Source organism: Calonectris borealis, chromosome 9, assembly GCF_964195595.1.
Source record: "Calonectris borealis chromosome 9, bCalBor7.hap1.2, whole genome shotgun sequence".
Lineage (NCBI taxonomy): Eukaryota > Metazoa > Chordata > Aves > Procellariiformes > Procellariidae > Calonectris > Calonectris borealis.
The window spans coordinates 23,657,538-23,670,939 of NC_134320.1; positions in this window are offsets into that span (position 1 = coordinate 23,657,538).

Here is a 13,402-nt window from a genome sequence, read left to right on the forward strand (position 1 = left end):
CTTAAACCCTGCTCACTTTCTCTTACCTTTACAACACTTTGGCACGCCGCTGTAACTGCTGAGACTCCACCAAGGAGCAGAAATTAGGTGAGAAACTTTGGAAGCCAGGTTGGACATTATGTCTTCTACCTACATTAATCTGAGAAAAACAGAAAGGAGAACACAATAGATTTTGCAAGAACTGCAAAGTCTGCAGGTCAGTGTAAATACACATTAAACATACATCAAGCCTCTGCTCCAGGCTGTCAGAAACAGCAAAGTAACCTGACGGGGATTTTGGAGAGCTATGTGCTTACCAAATAGTGAACTGCATTCGCTTGAAAAATATATTGTCTGTGTTAAGAAACGTTAATACTGGGTATCTTATATGCAAAACAGATAAATGGTTCAACTACAGTAGTACTCCATCTGGGAATGAATGTCATTCGGAGTATTAAAAGCACTATAAACAAAATTTTGCTAAATCCAGCAAAACCCAGGATTACTGTACACTGGTAGGAATTACACAGGCTGTGTGAAGGTATTCAAATATATTTAGATAGTAGTGTGCATTCATTCATACACCTCTATATCTATGCAGACCTGGAGATTTTAAGTCTGGAGCAGCACCACGTGCAAGGATTATCTGATTAGTACAGTTTTTAAGTAATCTGTTTCTCATGACATTCCTTCCCTGTGCAAAAAAGCAGAGGTTTGTCAAGGCATCAATAATTCAGTCTTAAAAGTCAATTCTCACAAAGTGCTCTTCAGGCATTAATTCTTCATAATCCGCCTGGGGGGGAGACGGGTGCTGAGATTTCTTCCACCTGACGGTCCCCTTGAAGACAGGGACACACTGCGGTAGAAGAGCTGAATGGTTTGGCTGAAGTCGGAGAAGAAATCCGACAAAGAGCTCAGCTTATCTCAGGAGCCCTGGCCTGGCAGGTCTCTCCCTGGACCACACACCTCCATCAGTTTGATGCAGTTTACTGTCTACGGCAACACCGCCTCATAGAAATAGGTGAATAATCAAGGATTGATTAATAAATGTATACTTGTTAAAGAAAACAACAAGTAAGTTTCCAGCTTAAAAACTGTAATAAGAAGTTCAGAGCTCAGAAAAACCCAAAAGCAATGGAAGGGAACACCAAATGTTTTCTCTTCAGACCTTTGGGGCCCTGGCAGCCTGTCGCGCCGGGGAGGATGCAGCCATTCAGCCTTCAGCCAGATCTAGCCACGAAATCATAAGGTCAGAGATATTTTTTTTTCTCTCTCCACGCACTCCATCACGAGCAGCAACAAGAGCTGTCGGACTCTGGAGGCTCGCCTCATATAACACGTTACACCTGGACTGGCTCTAAGGAGGGGAATGGACAGAACCAATAACTCACAACCTTCTCTCTAGCAGCGTGCAGGCAAGCACCAGCGGCTTAAATGTCAGACTGAAGACACAACTCCCACTCGTTGTACGCTTGCAAGTCATGCTTTCACGTAGAGCACCATTGAACCGCTTCGTTCACGTACAAGTCTCCAGATTTAAAACCGTTACATGGCCGCGAGGATCAGACACAGCCTAAGTCTGACAGACAGCAAACCAGGATAACGAATGAGGAATGCAATTTACCCTTCGGGGGCTTGTTTTGATTTAGAAAGTGCAAATGAAGCAGAAGTTATTGCTTTTTCCTACAAATCTTGCCTCAGGAACATTTATAAAATTCTGGAGACTTCCTGTATTGCATTTTAAGAACCATAACCCGAAGCCCCTGGCAGTCAGCTGGCTGGCAATATTACCTCTCTGATTGAGGCAGAGACTTTCAAAAGAAGGAAAGAGGTCGTTAAACCTATTCTGATGTGCAACAGGTTCTTTCCTGGGTAAGGCAATGATGCCTCTGTGAATTCAGTGCCTCTAACCTTCAAAAAGATTCAGTGTTGAAGAGAACGGATTCCCTTTTAACACAAAGAAACTTAAAATACCCAAAGCAACTGGTTGGGTGGTTGCACCAAATTCTCCCAGCTCTTTTTTCTTGTGGCAGATGCAGGGTTAAAATTCCCAAAGGCAACAGAATTGACCTGATTCCTGCAACTTTCTGTGTTGCTCTCGTTCTTTCTGCATTGCTGTTTGTGGTGATGGAGGTTAGAGACCGGCATCAGGACACACTTAGCAGAGGTGGAGCACTGCTAATCTACAGCAGAGGTGGAGCACTGCTAATCTACACTGGGACTTGAATCTGGGCTCGCCTCTACACTGGTCCTGTTTTGACAGGAGCCTGTTCCTACGCAGCCCACGGCAGAGGCAGGAAAGTAGGCACTTGTTTGGTGGAGAGGAGGGGATTCCTCTGTGTGCTTAATCAGACGAAGCATCAAAACCCACCTCAGGAGCTGCGGCCTTGTAAACACTGGGACTTGACTCTGTTCGTTCAAAACAACAGAGTGCCTAATCTGCAGGCAGGAAGCAGTGCTTGAAAAGGGAGTTTTTACAAACGATGTGCTCACATCTGCTTTCCTCCTAACCAAAACTTTCCTGCATGCCAGCTTCCATCTCCTGCTGCCGTAGCCCTCCTCCAGGCTCAGACCCCAGCCCTTGCCCTGCTCTCGGTGCATATTTACATACCTTGGTTAACCCAGAGATGTTGAATTCTTTGTGGGAAACTTCAAAGGGCTTTACTGCATTGTCCTGCTAATGATTTATAAGCATATCATCTGCAATCTCGGCTATCCCCATCCAGCTATTGTGCTCCCTTTGGAATAAATGCCTACGTAGCCATGTCACAACCCAAGACAAGCACAAGAAAACAAGCAGATTACTACTAGAAACACCGTTTTTCTGTTTCTAATTTTCAGGCTAGAAATATAAGCACTTACACAATATACGCATGCTTATACACATATGCAGTCAAGCACTTCCAGGATCCATCTGATTTCCCATACCTGTACACATCAGTTTTCAGGAATGTGTGTAATTCTTTCCCAAAGAATTTGACTCACTCTGAATGTGGACATAGGTGGCAAATCTGAGATTTCTGCAGGCACGGCAGACTGGGGAGAGCTGCTGTGCATCTTTAGTTACGTCCTCAAGTGACCCTGGAAAAAATTTCTGAGCAAAGACAGAGGATATGACCACAAAGAAACAGGCTATGTACGGAATATTTATGAAATATTCCTAACTTCCACCCTATGAATGTCTTGTAAAGATAAGAAAATTGCTGTTTAATAATAAGTTCCATAGGCGAGCTGCAAGAAAAGGCTCTCTAAACGAGCATCCATTGCTTGTGGACAGTTTATCAGTTTTAACGGATAGAAAATTAGAAACAGCACTTCTTCCTTGTGACAGAGAGATAGCGGTGGTAAATGTGTCTTAGGAAGGCACATAGAAGAAAAGGAAATGTAGTTGTGTGCAGAGCTGAGTACTCTTTGGGTGTCCACTCCCAACATCTCCAGCGTGCTCTCTTACCTCTTGGGCAGTCCTGATGGAAGCAACCCTGATAACCCTTCTGCTAGATTTGTGACAGCAACTCATTGTCTTCTGCTATCCTGTAATTTAAAATAAAATTGGCGTATCCATCAGCAATCAGCAAACTGTAGCACTGGCAAACATGGTGAGCTATATAGTAGTCTCACTGCTCAAATTAACTTTGTAATTTCACGCCCTGTTCTCCTATTCAGCTGATAACAGTGAGTTCAAAGGTCCTGTGTGTCCTATTTTAAGAGCTAAGCTCAAAAGATCTCTCTATTTAAAATACACATCTGTCGCGAATGAGTCTGCTAAAATCTGATGATCTATCTTGTGAATGGACCTTAGGCTGCTGCTCAACACATATAATCCCTTAGACATATACCATTGTCCAAGTCTGAGACTAAGATTGGATCCAGCCAGATCTGAACCTCGTGACTCAACGGGAGGGTCTCCCTCAACCCTTTTGTCCTCGGCCTCTCTATAAATCATTCCAACTCAATTCTAACACGATACCCTGGTTTCGGCTGGGACAGAGTTAATTTTCTTCCTAGTAACTGGTCTAGTGCTGTGTTTTGGATTTAGTGTGAAAATAATGTTGATAACACACTGATGTTTTAGTTGTTGCTAAGTAGTGCTTGCACTAGCCAAGGACTTTTCAGCTTCCCATGCTCTTTTCCTTTGTGTGCTTCATCCGTGCAGTAAGTGATAGAGTGAACCTCGCCATCGAACTCCGCTAAGTCGCACTTTTATAAATTTCTATTAAAATCACTTTCTGCTAATAACTTCGACGGTGATTCTTTGATCGGCCTCTAAACCACTCATTCGCGACAACAGCTACCTCACGATATTCACAGTTAAGCCATGAGGTGCGTTTCCCCAGCTCCACTTTCCACCTCTCTCTCTAAAATACGTTACAGGGAAGAAGGGCCTGTGTTTCCCTAAATAAGGCAAACGTCCTTTCCACAGCTGGGCACTGGCAGGGAGTAACGTCAGCGTGGTTTAAAGCTGGTTCGGAAGCCGTGGTGGAAGGAGGCCTGTGAATGACTGACCCGTCACCCCAGCCCGTCCTTTCATGAAAGGGGAGCTCAGGCCACAGCCTTGGATGAAGGCTTCTCAGGCTGCCCTGCACCACCTTGTCCCTTAAATACATCAGCGAAACTCTTCGTGTTACCACACCATAAAGCAGACCTGGGAACTGAGGAAGATTTCTTTCAAGCCTGGTTGAAAAGGGGCTGGGAACTGTAAACCAATATTGCCATTGGGATGGTCAAACCACCATGTCGGAGAAGCTGTCGATGATGTCTCTCAAGCTGTGTCTGACCGACCCCTCGCTTGGCCCTAGATGAGACCTCTCTGAAGGCACTACGGCATGGACATACTGTCCTCGTGCCTGGGAGGCACCTCAAGACGTAGCTGGTTGCAGGAACAGAAAGCAGATTCAACTGAGGCTTCATTTACAACTTTCTTCACAGAGAAGGCACTGCTAAACCAGAAACTGCTGGTAACAAAGAAAATGAAAGCAAAACAAAACAAAAAATCCCTCTGGAGGAAGCGAGTATTGTCTTTCTCATAAATAGTAGCTCTTTTTTAAAATGAATATTTCGTAACAGATAAGCATTAGGCAGATCTTTCCCACTAATCTGTTTGACAGGTGAGTTTCAGCAGCCTGAAAATACTCTATAAAAATTTGTAACAGGGGTGAATAGAAAGCCGTTCACTGAGTCTTCTTTTTTTTCTCAAAAGTATCAACTTAAGAGAAACCATAGACTGGAGATGAGCCCAGTTGCACCTCTGCACTGACAAAAAGATGCTGGAGTAGCTAAGGCTGATGCTGGATGGGCAGCTGAGCCCATCTCATGGCCAGGGAAGGGTGCTCCTCGCCCCGGCACTGGCTCCCACCTCTCCCTGCACTGCCCCAGGCTTGCTGGGCTCTTCACTGAGCCAGGCCTTCGTGGCTAGCCCAGAAGATAACTTTCTGGCTTTTTGGTGGGTTAATGAGCTGAAATGGCTCTGATGAGCACCAGAGCTGATCCAAGGTAAAGAGCAAGATCGTGGGGCCAGGAGCAAGAAGGGAGCAAGCACGAAGCGGGGCTTTTTACTCTGAGAAGGGGTGAACACATCTAACGCCGCACTGCATGTCTCTTAAGCATCATTCACCATTCGTGCTGTGTATGTATATATGGGTATCGTATCCTATCCGACTATCACATCCCGCCCCCACCACTGACGCCAACAGCAGCTGGTTGACAGGGAGCAGTTATTTCTGCTGTAATCAGATGCCATATCATCCTCCCCTGGTGTTTTTCTTTCACAAAATCGCATCTGCAACATTAAGGTCCACTTTTTACAATTAAGCCCTTGAGTCACTCTCTTTTGCATGAGGCCACTCCGTTTCAGTGCTACTGTCTGCCACCAGAATACTCTCTGTGCTGGGAATGGCTCCCTGCTGAGAGGTATGCTGTTACGTAGTGATATTTCTTCTCTAGGTGATTAAGGACCTAATTGTCCCAAATATATTACTGGACTGTAGCCTTATAGAAGCCAAGGAAATGAAGTTCAGCTGCCTCCAAAAGTCGTAGAAAGGAACATATTATTTTAAGCCAAGGCAAGCCCCTGGGTAATTGTTTTAATTAAGTCAGTCATGGAAGTAGTTTTACAATCTAACTGTGCCAAAGAACTATTTTACCAGCTGATTGCAGTCATCAATTATTTTTCAAATGCCTTTTGGTGATAATTCTTCCTAGTTATAAAGAAATTACTCTTGTATTTAATTTTTCCACATAAGCATTCTGTTGCAACATTTCCAATTTTTTCTTATCCCAAACCCAACAAATCCTTAACCAGCTTAACCAGTATATAGTCACAATCCAAAATTATCCAGAAGAGGAGACTAAAGAAGTGCAGCGTTTTACCCAGTCAGATAGCATTGGCATGCAATGTAGACCTCAAGCTGCGCCTCTCCATATCTGTGTATGTATGTCCATGTATCTTTAATAAGGACACAAACATCCTCCACAGCCTTCTCCATGGCAATCTCATGCACTGATTCTGCCAACATAAGTTTTCAACACTCATCAGTAAAAAGTTTTGAAATGGTTTTACTATTGCGAAACATTTTACAGGCAAGTCTGGATTCCTTTAATATCTGGGTTTATATTTGAACCTCCAGGACATGCCGTTGCTGTATTTCCAATCTTTCCTCCTTCACTGTAAAATCTGAATTTTTTTTTTCTTTTCCTTACGACATCTAAGAACCTTTATAAACTCTAGGAGCTGGGCCTTCAAAAAGGTCAACTATATCAAGATGATGTCATCATATGGACATTTTCTTTGGCAGAAAAACTGTTTTAAGTGTTTCCTCCCATCCTTTGCTGCCCTTATGCAGTTTGCCATGCTTTCAGCTGTGTCCCTGCCACGGTTTGGTGTCCCTGCTGTGAAACAGCTCCCAGAACACACAGAATCAACACAAACTCTTTAAAAAGTCTTTTTTACCTTCTTCTCTGATCTGTCTTTGCGTGGTGGCCTCGCTGACAGTTGTCCTGGCCAGCTCCAGCACAGCACGGGAAGGAACGGCCGGGCACTGCAGCTGCCCTGGCTGCAAAGGGAACCTTGGTAGAACAACCAAGTGCACGGGGGTCCGAGGGGTTACAAGGCTTGCCTGGCTCCTCTGCAGACATGGGGGCAGTGGGGATTTGCAAAGCCTCCAGACCCTACCCACCGCAAGACCCTTACACATACTCTATGTGTTACCTCTCATCGCCTCTCCCTCCCGTGGAATGACCTGGTCATCTCTTCTTTCCCCCAATTCAGAAATCGTGCCTACACTAAGGTGAGGACAGCAGCTGAGGAGCTTCTATTGCCAGCTATAGAAAGAGCCAACAACCCTAAAAATCCACTTGGAAGCACCATCTGAAATTACAGGGATTCCTGAATCTTGTGCACTCTGGTCTGAGAGAAACCTGGGATAGAGGATGGGACTTTGATAGGACTCAAAGCACCTCTGTGAAGCCGCTTTCCTTCTAAGTGTAGACATCTTACATTTTGTTTTCAGATGGACTTTATTTGCATTACCTGAAAAAACTTTCTAGTTAATAAATTACTTAACAACTCTGTCTGGCCAGAGTAGTAGTTGATTTGCTGATATTGTTGTTGTGTTCAGACAAATAAGAGTAATGACTGAACAAAGTTGAATACACAAGTTGGGAACGTTTTGCTTGCTGAGATATGAAAAAGTCTCCAGGGTTTGCTTGGTGGACTACTCCTGTATTAACTCACATCTCAGTGCTAGCTAAAAATTAATGGGAAAAAACAAGTGCTGTGGGTTGTTCAGAATGAGGTACTGGGTTGCATATAGCAACCACTGTCATTGTCACAGCTCTAAACCACTGATTTTTTTAAAAAATGCTATGTTCTCCACTTTAAGATTTTTTACATTGGCTATTTATTGTCAGGAATCTTTTCCAACTTCCTTCCCAAGTAAATAAGGAAATCCTGCTTTGAAGAGGCTAGGGAAGTGTTTGTTATATGGTTTTTATTCCCAGCCACTCAAGTTCTTGTTTTGCAAATTGATGTCAGCTTGAGTTTAACTTGAAAAATTTGAGTAAGGAAAAGTGAAAAACTTAGCCCCAAGAGTAAATATACTACAGCTCAGTGAAGTACACTGCAGTTTACTTTGAGTTAAATATTGTTATAGTTATAAATGTTTTTTCAGTTAAATATTACACAACTTTGGAGTAGGAATGATGAAACTAAAACGCATATTGACCCAGGAGACAGCTTCGCTTTCTATTCTTCCTCAAGCCCTTTCTGTTTACTGAGTTTCAGTGCTGTACAAGCCCAAGAAAACATCTTGCACCTGGCAAAAATTGCCATCTGTAAACACCGCCAGAGCAATTCAGGCTCCATCCCTGTGGCAGTCTGGCCACAGAGCTGGTTTAATACTGGTTGCCAGTAGCTGTGGGGAACTTCTGCTCCCATTTTTCAGGACAGAAGGAAAATGCCTTTGCTGCTCATGTCACTGAAAATACAAACCGGCCACCAAAGACCCAGATACACAAAACTCCATTATAATGTTTGCATGACATTTATGCAATACCTTCTATAACATAAAAGCATGTGTATTTTTTGTCACCACCATGATATCATTGGCATGTTCACCGAAGCCAGTGTTTCCTTTCAGCTTTGCTTCAACTAATTGATAACCCAGCAAACTGCACAAGTAATTCAAGTTCTGCCAGTCTTGCACTGACTTCGCTGCTATGTGTTTCCTGCTCACCAGCCTCTGAAGTTTCCCTCTAATGCTCTGGACAGCCTGGTCTAGCCCTGACTAACCCGGGCAGTCCCTGAGCTCTCGCAGCCCTCCTGAATTCACAGCTGTTAATCTGAAAAGAAGCACATTTGCGATGGTGCAGGTACCACCACACTGAAGGATCTAAAAGTGTTTCCTGAGTGAGTCACTACACCCCACTCCCAGAAAGTCCTCCATGTCCTTCACTCAGGGCTAAATAACTGCAATATTCATGGCCACATTCTCTTCCTGTTATTGCCTATTTTTTATACTAATCACACAGCATGAAAGACTGAGCAGATGGATCTTTCTAACTACTGGCATGAAGTCTTTCAATAGGCATAAAAGAAATGGTAGAAAAGCCTTTGTGTCTTAAAATAATTAATATCTAGACTGAAGTACGCAGCACTTCAGCGATCATCCAGGAGCCAAATCCACATGCACGGTCAGAGCAGTCCACAATACTTCCCTCTGTCTGTGTCGAGGCTAATGCGAATAGAGACCAGTATATGCAGTGTCCACTTCACCTGCTACCAAAATCATTCCCCAGAACAAAGCAACCACCAAGCAGTCCCAAAACCTCCACAGCAGTAGGACATAGAGTGAATAAACCCAGACAGTGTACACACAGCAATGGGTATCACCTTATTTGACATGATGCTCTTGCTGTAGCTGCAGAGATGAGAAGATGCAAATACAACAAACCTATTTCCCACTTTCATTAGTATATCCTCATGATGGCTGTGCTGGTATAAATACAAAAACAAATCCACACGTACTCAATATGGACTAAATATGTTGTAGACCAAGCCAAACCAAGACTGCAGGAAAACAGATTCTGCTGGACAGAGCTGAGAATTTAACTTCACTCCATGTTTTTTCAATCACAAGAGAGAAAACAGTCCATCCAATTAATATAATACAAATACACAGTCCAATCCATTATGCCCTTTTTTACTAGTTACAGGAACAGGGAAGGGGTTTCACGTAACTAAAAATCATCCCCAGCTGCTTCTCCCCGTTTCCTCTGCACCCACAGCATTTTGTTGCCAGGTGGGAGAACACATCCAGTGGGAGCCCCGGCCGCAACGCCGACAGCACAGGGGAGGGCAAATGGCAGGTTCCCTCAGCGAGGAAGCAGAAATCTCATTCAGTTCTCTACCTACAGCTTTGTGTATTGCTTTTAATCTGACCCAGGAGAAAACTGTAGCCCAGGCAAAGACAGACAGATATGTGACAGCTGCTTTACCATGAAGAAGCTTCCAAAAAAGTCATTTCTTTGCATACATATCTGGCCCCCTAAAGAGAAATATTTGTCCTCCATTTTCAGTGGAGGTTAAAAGCACTCACCTATGGTAAAGATAATCAAATTTCATGCTTCAAGGCTTAAGCTGATTGCTTAGCAAGGCTTTGCTATGTGCTAGGGACAATTCTTCCTCTTTCTGAAACGTTGCAGAGGCAGCTAGGTGTGTTATGGATTTCCTCCCAGCTTCCCCCGGAGCTGGGGCTGCAATGAACCTATTTCAATGTTGTGGTTTAACCCAGCCGGCAACCAAGCCCCACGCAGCCGCTCGCTCACTCCCCCCGGTGGGATGGGGGAGAGAATCAGAAGGGTAAAAGTGAGAAAACTCGTGGGTTGAGATAAAGACAGTTTAATACGGAAAGCAAAAGCAGTGCACGCAAGCAAAGCAAAACAAGGAATTCACTGCTTCCCATCGGCAGGCAGGTGTTCAGCCATCTCCAGGAAAGCAGGGCTCCATCACGCGTAACGGTGACTTGGGAAGACAAACGCCATCACTCTGAACATCCCCCCCTTCCTTCTTCTTCCCCCAGCTTTATATGTGAGCGTGACATCATATGGTATGGGATATCCCTTTGGTCAGCTGGGGTCAGCTGTCCCAGCCGTGTCCCCTCCCAACTCTTTGTGCACCCCCAGCCTCCTCGCTGGTGGGGGGGGGTGAGGAGCAGAAAAGGCCTTGACTGTGTGTAAGCCCTGCTCAGCAGGAATGAAAACATCCCTGTGTTGTCAACACTGTTTCCAGCACAAATCCAAAACACAGCCCCGTACTAGCTACTGTGAGGAAAATTACCTCTACTCCAGCCAAAACCAGCACATTCAACATTGTCAGTTTGTTAATATAATATAGAGAAAGACTTAAAAGTGGCTGTAAACATCCCCTTTGCTCCCTTAGCAAGGGGCCCTTAGCATCACCTAGTGCTTCACACAGTCTGATCATGTAATGAGGTAATAGCCACGTGGCCAGATCCAGCCTTGGGATCTGCAGCTGAAACAAGTTGCTTCGACCTTAGTGATTTTGAGGGACATACAGGAAAGAATAGCCATATAGCCCTTACAATGGATATATATGTTATTCTAATGATAAAGTCATTTCAACTATTCCAAAATGAAGTTTTTTGAAACTTTCCTGTAACCAAAATCTTTCACTCTAAGACAAACTGAAATTTTGAAATGTGAGACTTTCCCAGGGAACTGAAATTCTGGGTTGCAGCACTACAAATAATAATTAAAACAGTGACATATAAACTATTTACATTAAAAAACGTGACAAGGAATCTTGAACCAAGGCACCCCAGTGAAACTAATTGCACTGATTCGCTAGGTAACGTCTAGGTTCTTTGCTGGGACATGCGTGGTGACAATCCCTGGCATGTGGCTCAGTCAGTGAATGTCAGAGGGGCAGGCACCATGCACAATACTGCAGCCCAAGGCTGGAGTTTTACCAAAACTCACAGGGAAGTTTAACATCAGGAAGGTGCTCTTTCCTTTTTAAGCCACGGCAACTTAATAAACCAGGTTGGTTGCCCAGGACAGCGTAAAGCACAAGAGTTGAGTTTCCAGAGATGCTGCCAACAAACCTCAAATCCATGGTTAATGATCTTGTGAAGGTGTACAGACCTGGAGCATACTGCTGCCACTGCTCCTGTTGCACTCAAGAACTGGCTTTCTAAGTAGAAACATTTTGTAGAAAGCTAAAGAAGTACTAATTCTCTTAAAGATGAAGAGTGCTTATAAAGGACACTACACTGTTGGAAGCACCCCTATATAACTGACATAATGAAAAAGCTTAAAATAGATACAGTACATTAACAGGCAAAAGGTTAAGTATTTTGTCAACTGAAAATGAGAGATCCAAAGTTAGATCTAGAGTGCTAATGCTACAGCATTATTGGAAATGAGCGTGGCATGCGTATGCACATATGTTCCCTGCTCTATTTATCAAATCCACTGCTTGGGGCATTGAAAGAGAGCTGTCAGGTCTGAATAAATTAATTCATAGATGCATTTTGGGCCAGCTAGACCATTGCTGTTTGCGTAACACCATAGGCAAAAAGGGCATTGCACTGATAAACAGATCCTCATTCTGGCCCCATGACAGTATAAATCACGATTAACTCATGAATTTGCAATGGTTTGCAACTGACAGTAAAACATGAGGTCTGAATCTGGCGCATGGACCACGAAGGAATGAACAAACCGCAAGAGCCAAGATGTGATCTGTCCGGCACATGTGCAAAAAGGAGGACCACTGTGCGAGGTTAACTCTGCGCTGGCTGCCACAAACTGTGCTTTTTGTGCTTAATCGGGAGGCTTGATGGGATGAAGTTGTTCATGGCCTGTGCCCCTGAAGCAGAGCGTGGCAGTGCCCCACGCATGCGTTCGGTGGCTGCGAAGGTGGGCGCAGACTGCCCCTTCCCTTCGGGGAGGAGAGCAGACACAGCGATTTCTTCCTGTGCTCTTACAGCCAGGTATTCAGCGGCTTCGTGGTAGGAACCAACAGCTGAAGTGGCAAAGCCCAAACCGCCACAAGCATTCTGGTGCCTTCTGGTGGGAATCTGGTACCTAAGTTAGGAGTTAACTTGTGAAGGAAGACTTAAGTGGCCCCAGCATCTTTGGTGACAAAAAGCTCAATCTGAGCCATGCTCCAAGGAGGTGGAACACTACAGCCAGAGAGCACAGCCATGAAGCTGCTCTCCTCTCCAGAATGGCTAAACTCCCTCTCCGCAACTACAGCACTACAATTACCTGCTTTGATACCTGTGACGAAAAACACGACCTCCTTTGCTGCTCGGCAGAGAAATCAACGTCGAGAACTGCTACGTACCAGAAAGTCAACTCTGCTTTCTCTGACCTGGGAAACGAGCACAGCTCTGCTGCGCTGGGGCTGGCAGGGAGTGACAGCAGTGGTAATAACAACCATCTGCATCACTGGGAGAAGTATACGTACAAACACGTCTGAACCTCTGTCCTCTGAAAACATCTTCATCGCCCCCATCACTGCAATCAGTGGGGAAAGAAAAGTAAGGACTTTTTCAAGACGCTCTTCTCTTTCGTTCATTTTTACACATTTTCAGAGCCATTACAGATTCCTACTGGTCACACTGCTGGGGGAGAAGTGTTCTCAGGTACGGCAGGTCCGGTGCCAGGTGTTTCCGTGACATGCCAAGTATCACAGATCCTGCGTCCAAAAGACAGATTAAGATTTATCTCTAATTAAATGGTTCACCGAGTAAGCTTTAATAGGATGAAGGAGCCATGAATAATCAGAGGTTTTGCTGGGGAGCTGCTTCAGCCTAGCCCCACACAAATGAACAGATGTTTGTTTTGTTTAAACGGGTGCTAACGACATTCCTTCCCACTGGTGTCATGACCCCACAGTTTA